The 8345-nt window shown below is 38.7% G+C and overlaps 1 long non-coding RNA gene across 1 annotated transcript; it reads left to right on the plus strand.

The window, feature by feature from the left end:
* The first annotated feature begins 3364 nt into the window (after positions 1 to 3364).
* LOC121902373 lies at positions 3365 to 4444 on the plus strand. The gene is made up of 3 exons (XR_006097525.1): positions 3365 to 3613; positions 3771 to 3866; positions 4028 to 4444. It is a non-coding gene; the product is annotated as an uncharacterized LOC121902373 (long non-coding RNA).
* The last annotated feature ends 3901 nt before the right edge of the window (positions 4445 to 8345 follow it).

The raw sequence follows: 8345 nt of genomic DNA on the forward strand, positions 1-8345 counted from the left end.
CTCCTCAAGACTGGACTACTGCAATTAGCTCTTAACAGGGATCACTGGCAGGAGCATCCAGGAGCTCCAGTCCATTCAGAACAGTGCTGCCAGAGTCCTGATAAGAGTGCAAAAACACAAACACATAACATCAACTCTGGTTTCATTGCACTGGCTCTCCTTCAGTATTGACTACAAAGTCCTGCTACTCATACAAATCCATAAACGGACATGCACCTCCCTACCTAAAGGAACTAATCATACCTCAGACCTCCACCTGCACCCTCAGATCTGCCTACAGCTTGATCCTCAAGGCCCCCAGCACTAAGCTCCGCACCATGGGGGATAAAACCTTCTGCTTTGCTGCACCACACTTGTGGAACAGCCTTCCTAACCATCTGAGGGCAGTACAGACCCTAGACTCTTTTAAAGGCCAAAAAACCTTTCTATTCAGGAAGGCTTTTTCATCTTAACTCTTATAACTATTTTCTTTATGTTGTGTTTTCTATGTTATAAATACTGTAGCACTTTGAACTTCACTATGAATGAAAAGTATGGAACAAATTAAATGTATTATTATTTATTACTATATGATATTATGAGGCTTTAGGATGCTTACAACATTTTAACAGGTGGTGAATTAGAGTTTACACTAACAAGCTACAAGGGATGTCTTAAGCCAGTCCTAAGGATCGGTATCAGGGTCGATCCGAGCATGTCTTGGTCAATGGTGTCGGCTAAAATTAACCTGATCAAATACAGGTGCTTTCTTGTACTTTCATGTGTTTTGTTAACCTGAGTCTGACTCTACAGTGCAGCCTTTCTCTGCATACTGTATATGAGTGAAATCTCAGTTTGCAAACTTGGCCGTTGTCGAGTTTGTGTGCTCTCTGCAAGCTGTTGTACTCAGCCAAAGATGATTGGTGAGGAAAGAACCACCTCTCTGTAACATCTCTGTTCAGTATTTATGTTGTTCCAACAACTTCAACAGAGTGACACATCTTCTCTAGTAAAATGCTCTACTTGATCAAGACATGGCAGTCAAGTCAATTTCAGGAGTCGCATTTTCCCAGTTAGTGTCATTCATATCAGATCAATGCAAGATGATCAACTTCATACTTTTGAACCAGGACCTTCAGTTTTTGGACCGAGTAGGTTGTAAAAAATAAGGTGTACCAAAGTAAGTAGTTTACAGCTATTACATAAATGTGTCAGATACATATTTAATCAGTATTTAGGTAAATATCAGTATTGGATCAGATTTGTATCAGCAGATACCATATAAAGAACTTGGCATTGCAATCAGGGCCAAAAAACATGATTGGTCCACCCAGTTGTTGTAAAGGGACAGACAGCTTAAATCATTAATGACTTACATTTACAGAAACCAGGAGATCCACTAATACTCAACACATAAGAGTGAGGTGGCTCCAAAAATAAATCAATAAAGGCATTGTTCCATCCTAAGCTTTCAGTTTTACTTTAACCATCGTCAGGAGCAGTTTGGTGTGTGAGGAAACAGCAGCTAATAAACAGCAGGTGGTCCTGGTTCCTGTTGTTTCCTGGCACCAAACTGCACATGATGATCCTTTAAGTAACACTATGTGGATTTGCTGACAAAGGCAGAAAAGAAAACACAGCAGCAGGGAAGTTGACAGTGTCGGCTCTCAGCGGTCACTTGGCCAATTTCATGGGAAACACTCGCTCAGAGGCTCAAAGCTTAGACACCGCTTCCACAAATATGTCGGAAAATAGTTTTATCCTCTTTTGAAAATGGGAAAAAGTCAGTTTATATTAAAAACCAATTCAACTTTATGGTAAGAGTGCATGATTAGGCGGTCTTGTTCATATCCAGCTAACACGCTGCTGTCTGCACTTAGTGACACACGCTGTTCCCTACATGCATGTTTGTACAGTGTGTGACTTGCTATGTCCAGCAGGTACAATGTTCCCAGTTAATGTTTTAATCTGCTGTGACACAGTGTTAGCGGTCCGTTGGATACTCATGTGACTGTGCTGCTGCAGGCTGGCGTACATGTGACAGAGTGAGACAAGGTTTGTTTATTACAGCGAGACAACTTTCAATTGCAGACATCAGGGGGGGAAAAAAGCTTTAGGAAACTTTTAAGTTCAACGACTGTGATGTTTACAGATGCTATGCTACATTTTCCGGGTAATGAAGTTTCTCCAGCATTCAGAAATGTAATATTCATATCTTTAACTGCAACTGTTCTCTGGCTGTGTGCAAAGCTGCCTTCTGCAGCTTCAAACTCTGGGGTATTACAAAAACCACATCTAGTTCTCAAAATTGAGGATTAGGAATTTGAAAATTAAATATTCTGTCCACAAATATTCAATACTGTGTCCCTAAATGCACTATTGAAGGCTGTCTTTTATGTCTGCCTGTGCAGTTAATTCACTTATTGCCTGTCTGGAGATTTAGTAAATGACGGAAATGTGTGTGTCTGTGTGTGCGTATGTGTGTGTGTCAATCAAAGAACGATGCCTATCAGAATATATTGAGACTATAATCTTCTATTCCGTATAAGAGAGTTAAATGATTTGCCCAAGTCTAACATGTTTTTATTCGGTAAAGTACAGACGAAACCTAATTAAACTCCATTTACTGGTTTAGTGCCTTAAGACAATCTAATTAAGATTTAAATAAGAGCTGAATGACTTCATTTCATGTTCAAATACACGGACACAAAACAAACAGATAAGGGTAAAGAAAGGCAATACTTGAATATGGGTAATGGCACATACACACACAATATGGATGCAATTTATCTTAATTACGGCACAAGGATGACAGGAATGTTATTACCAGCTCTACATAGCATGTGCTGTGTGAGGGGGGGGGAAGGGGAGGGAAGTAAAGAGGAGAGCAGAGAAATGGAGGTTGAGTCTGGCAGGGAAAGAAAAATATCTTTCCACATCATTTCTGCTTGCAGTTTGTGTTTTGTCACAGATATTTATATGCATGCACATTTTCTAGATTGTTGGAAAGTTGAGTCACATTAATAATAGAATACACCGGTTGATTCATTCTGCTGTAGCTCTAAATTTAGAGGTCAATATTTCAGGGTAGAAATGTGGGCTTGAAAACAGTAACGGTAGTAAATGGAGCAGTGCTAAATGTTTGTGTTGGTGTATTGTTTCTATATTAGTGCGCAACACACACACACACACACACACACACACACACACACACACACATCTCTCTTGTCTACAATCAAAAAGTCAAACTGCAATTTCTATCTCTCAAGGACTCACAACACTGTTACATGCTCCCCTTAAAATATTGATTAATATTGATGAATTATATTCAATTCCAAACTGGCTCCTTGTCAATTGGCCTAAATATAAGACAATATGGGGAATTTAGGAATTATGGTTACATATTTACAAAAACTCCCTTCAAGCCTGCTGCTTTAAGGGAGTGTTGAATTATGGGTTGTTTGCAGCCTTAACGTCGCTAAGGCCAGCATGTTTCAGTCTGTCCCTCTGCAGTCTGTCTGCTAAAGCTAAACACAAGTGTCTTCAAGTGTCCAGATAACCCAGTCGTTGGGTCATCTGATGCCTTACGGTTTACAACCACAGAAAAGAAATTCTTAAAAAGGGCACACAACAGGTAAGCATCTCTCAACGTCTTTACCACAGAAATCATTTATCAAAGACAGGCAATGACAGGTCTGAAAGAAAGAAAGAACAATGCTAACAATCAGAGAAAATCTATCTGTGATTTGACAACTGCCTGGAGAGTTTGTAAATGTATGAATGAAAAACAGAATAAAAGAAGACCAATGACTGTAATGGAGCTGTTATACAGCTGCAAGCGCTGGAAATCACCAGACCAGTGGACAGAGCTGACAGTATTTGAGAAGGTAATACAGAATTTGAAAGACTTACATATGTCATATCATATTATATATATATTTTTTTTTACTAAATTTAACTGCATTTTACTTGCTATTGCTTTTTGATGTGACCATACAAATATGATATTTTGGCCTATTTTTTGTTGTTGTTGTTTTCTTATCTTCAGAAAGTCTTTCTAACTAAAACGTGCAATGAATGACCTCCAGGCAGGAAACTACATTCCAGCAGTGTCCCTTTACCCACTGCATGCAGCCGCATCACATACAAGTCTCTCCTCGGCTTGTCTTACATAGATATCTTTACATTTTCATTAGGTACAAACTCTGTGAAGTGTTCTGCATTGTTTCACTTAACTTATTTTGTAGCCATGCTACTCTGTGCCAAATAGAAATAGAAAGTTTGGTTGCAAAACTAAAACTGTGAAGTTGGGATGCATCAACATAGATACAGTAATTAGTAGGAGATTATGTTTAAAGGTAGAGCTAGCTGAATCTCTGTAATTTGCTCAAAAAAAGAATTATATGTGGATGTAAGCATTAAATGCATCTTGCTGTTTTTATATAAAGATCTTTTCTAAACTGGATATTTTTTTCTCTTATTTCATCATTCTGTTGCTCTGTAGTATTTTACACTATCTCAGGTGTGTGCTTGTCACACACGCACACTTTAAAGTGCTTTTAAACCTGAACATGGCACTAACAAACCGGAGGAGTGAATAATATGGGAACATACTTCAGCTTTCATGGAAAAAAAACAAAGAGAAAACATCTCTAAAGTGCGTGCACATTCAACTTCGGGGACACACGCCGAGGCACAGCAGGGACATGCAAACAAAAAAAGAATGAAAAACAACACAAACTTGCATCACATGAACCAAAAAAAAGCACTTTAAAGAAATTGAGGAAGGCATGGAAACACACTCACAAAGCTGCTGGTTTTAATGATCAATTTCCTGCTGTCAGTGTGGCATTTATCATACCTACCAATTATGGGTGTAGATGACAGTTTTTATCAGAAAAGTGACCCTGATGATGTTAGCTAGTTGCTCGTACTAGCTAATTATTTACTACAGAAATCTCTCAACACAGTAAGTAAGCATCTAATAAAGTTACAGCAGTTCAAGCTCAACACTTAACAAGGTCAAAGATTATTACAAATGTTACAACCCTTCACCAAATTGACTTAAATATAATGATTAATATTTGCATGTCAGTGACCACAACTGGGAAATAAAACAAACACACGCAAACACAAAGAGCCTGCAGCAGATGTTCACATTAAATGAACGGGCTAAAGCAAAAGCACCAGAATGATCCTTGAACATTGTTAGAAATAAATATATAAACATAAGGTTTAGCAGCACCGGAGGGAGAGTTCTCACAGAGCAGACGGAGGCGATGGAGGCGTACAGAGGCAGGTTTATTTATGGCACACAACAGAAAGAGGAAACTGTTCTTTAACTGCAAATGGAGATAGAGAATTCAGAGAACAGCAGCTGTTGGAGGGAGGGTGGAAGGCTGAAGGAAACTGAACAGACTGAGTGGGGAGGGTGGGGTTGGAGTGGGGGGGGGGGGGGGTCAGGAGGTAACGGGGGTTATGCGAAATGTGGTCAAACTGTAGGGAAACCAGATAATTAAAAGAAATCATGGGAGTTAGGTAGAAGCTGTGTTTTTTCAGAGCTTGCATTCTGATTGGTTGGCATTGGTCAACTGACTGGTCATTGGTCGGTTCTAAAACATGCCAATATCTCATTGTGGTCTGGTTTTGCTGCACAGCTGTGGTTTTATGATGTGTGCTGCTGGTTTTCTGCTATGTGTGGTCCTCTTGCCAGTTATTTGTGAATTTATTGTTGAACTGTAGTGCAGAGTTAGAAAACTAATTTCCCCACAAGTCCACTGTTGGGCCTCCTGCTTGGTCTTCAAGAACAGAATAGAGACAGGGACTGCACCATGTGTGACATATCATAAACCACAGACTGGGATGACCCATGGTGCCACAGCAGGAACTCACACACAAACACACATACCGACTTTAACTTTAGAGGAGTGGAAGGCTGCCATTCATTGTGAATTGAACACCCCCCCCCACCTACCTGATTCAGAGCTCAAATGTCGTCGCAGCAGGTCGTGTAGAAGTAGAGAGAGGTTGAACTTCAAAAGAAAGCACAGCTGTTCTCTGCTCAACAGCATAAAATGAGTGTTGTGATCAGCAGCTTCCCCATTCAATATAGAAGCAACACAAACCATCTCACTTTAATGAGCTAACTGTGAATGAAGAAATGGTTTCATTATGATTCTATTTATTACACAAGCAATGGATGTGTGTCGGATTTTGGCATCAATAAGTTATTGTTTTTACTAAATGGTGTCTGCTTTTTATGCTTGTTTTTATGTATATATGTTGTGTGTGTGAGTATGTACATGTTCATATTATATTTGAATTTTCATGAGAAAAAGAGCGACCAGGACTTGAATAAGAAAAACAGGAAATGAACTACTTCTTGTTTGTGTTGTATCAGCTCTCAAATGTACATCGCTTTGGATAAAAGTGTCTGCTAAATCAAATTGTAAATTGTAAACTTCTTTGTGCGCCAGTACAGAGAACTGAAGTGAAACCAGAACTTCCGAGTTCTGTTCCACAAGTAAGAAAACCTCCCACTGACATTTGTAATAATGTAAATAACTAAAATCCAGCCTTTTCTCAACAGAATGATCTGTTGTTCAATCCATTAGTTTAGACAATGACAGTGAATAAAAAAGAAAAAACACTGATTTTATGAATATGCTTGAAACCAGTACCCTAAATTTCAATGGGAACTGTAGTTTTTTGTATGTTAAAAATAAATTATATAATTTCCTTAAACCACAAAGGTTTTAACTTCTCATTGCAGCTGTTGCAATGGAACAGAGCTGTCTATATGGGAGGTTAAACCCCAGGAACATGCTTCATTCTGTCCCATAAAAGAAATGCTGAATGAGAGATTGCATTGAGTTACAGAAACATGACTTCATGACTATGACTTTCTATACTGGCAACAAGAGACAATAAATGTCCAACAAGAGTCCAACAAGCTTCAGGACTCTGTATGTGTGAACAAGGGATGCATTTACTCATTACTGATGTAATATCAGTAATTAAGTGAAATAAATATAATGACTTCTCATCTATGGGCTTTGATTTTCAGAGCTTGCAAATGATCAGCCATAGAAGGTATTTGATTAATCCCTTTTTAACATAATCAAAAGGAAAATGAATAATGAAGTCAAGAGTCAACGAGCATTCAAACATGCTGTACAGAAGAAAGCCGAGACGTCTCAGCTGCCACTCACAGCCTTTTCAGGAGTCACGCTTTATTCATCATACTCGGATCCCTATGAAACTAAAAGTCTGGGTTTTCTATTTGTACTCTGTTTCCTCCCACTCATGTGCACCTCTGTAATTTAGATCCTGAGTCACTCTTAGTGGTTGGTCTTTACTGGAGCCTTTCTGATGCTGCTTTGCATCAGATCACAAATAAACATGTAGTTACAGGCAACTACACCAGCAGGAAGAGATGCGACAATGAAAACTTACCTTCTAATGGACAGACTAGCACTACTAGATCACTACTTTCACTACTGATCCATACATTGTAGACCTTTCTCATCTGTTAAAACACAGTCTATAAACTTAATCTTACTTTAATAATTGACTCCTCAGTTACTTTGTGGAGCTGAAACCAACAGTCTTCTTCTTTGATTTCTTGTTTTAGGTCCAGTCAGGTCAGGAGTTTTTTTTATCTGCGGTTGTGTGTGAGTAAAAGTTTTGATAGCTGACTTATGTTAATATACTATCATGCAGTTTTCAGCATTTAATGTTGATTTCTCTAATGCAATGTGGCTTAAGTGAAGGCAGGATAGATGACACAACAAAGTGCTGTAATTTAGAAAAATGCCTTTGGAGAGAGAGAGAGAGAGAGAGAGAGAGAGAGAGAGAGAGAGAGAGAGACACACTCACAAAAAATTCCTTTGAACACATGACAACTTTCATTCTGTTACACTGAAAATAAAGTCTAGTATTTCATTGCTATCTGGTTATAGTGCGGTAGAAATGCAGTCCACTGAACATGCCCTCTGTAGACTCATGTCATTCCTGCTTATATGTGTATTAAAGCAATAGTTCCACATTTTGGGAAATAAGTTTGAGAGAGTTAGAGGAGAAGATTGATACCACTCTCATGTCAGTACGGTAAATATGAAGCTGGAGTCAGCAGATGGTTAATTTAGCTGAGCATGCAGACTGGAAACCAAAATCCGCCTACCAGCTCTTCCAAAGCTCACTAATTAACACATCATATTTTTTTTTGTGTATAAAAACTGAAGTGTAAGATTGACAGTTCACCATTTTACAGGGTGTTATGTGCTAGACTGTTTCTTGTCCTTTACTGCTCAGAAGTCCTAAGTTATAAAGGTCCAGTATAAGATAAATAAGGCCCTTCAGCTTTA

Source organism: Thunnus maccoyii, chromosome 8, assembly GCF_910596095.1.
Source record: "Thunnus maccoyii chromosome 8, fThuMac1.1, whole genome shotgun sequence".
In the NCBI taxonomy this organism is placed as follows: domain Eukaryota; kingdom Metazoa; phylum Chordata; class Actinopteri; order Scombriformes; family Scombridae; genus Thunnus; species Thunnus maccoyii.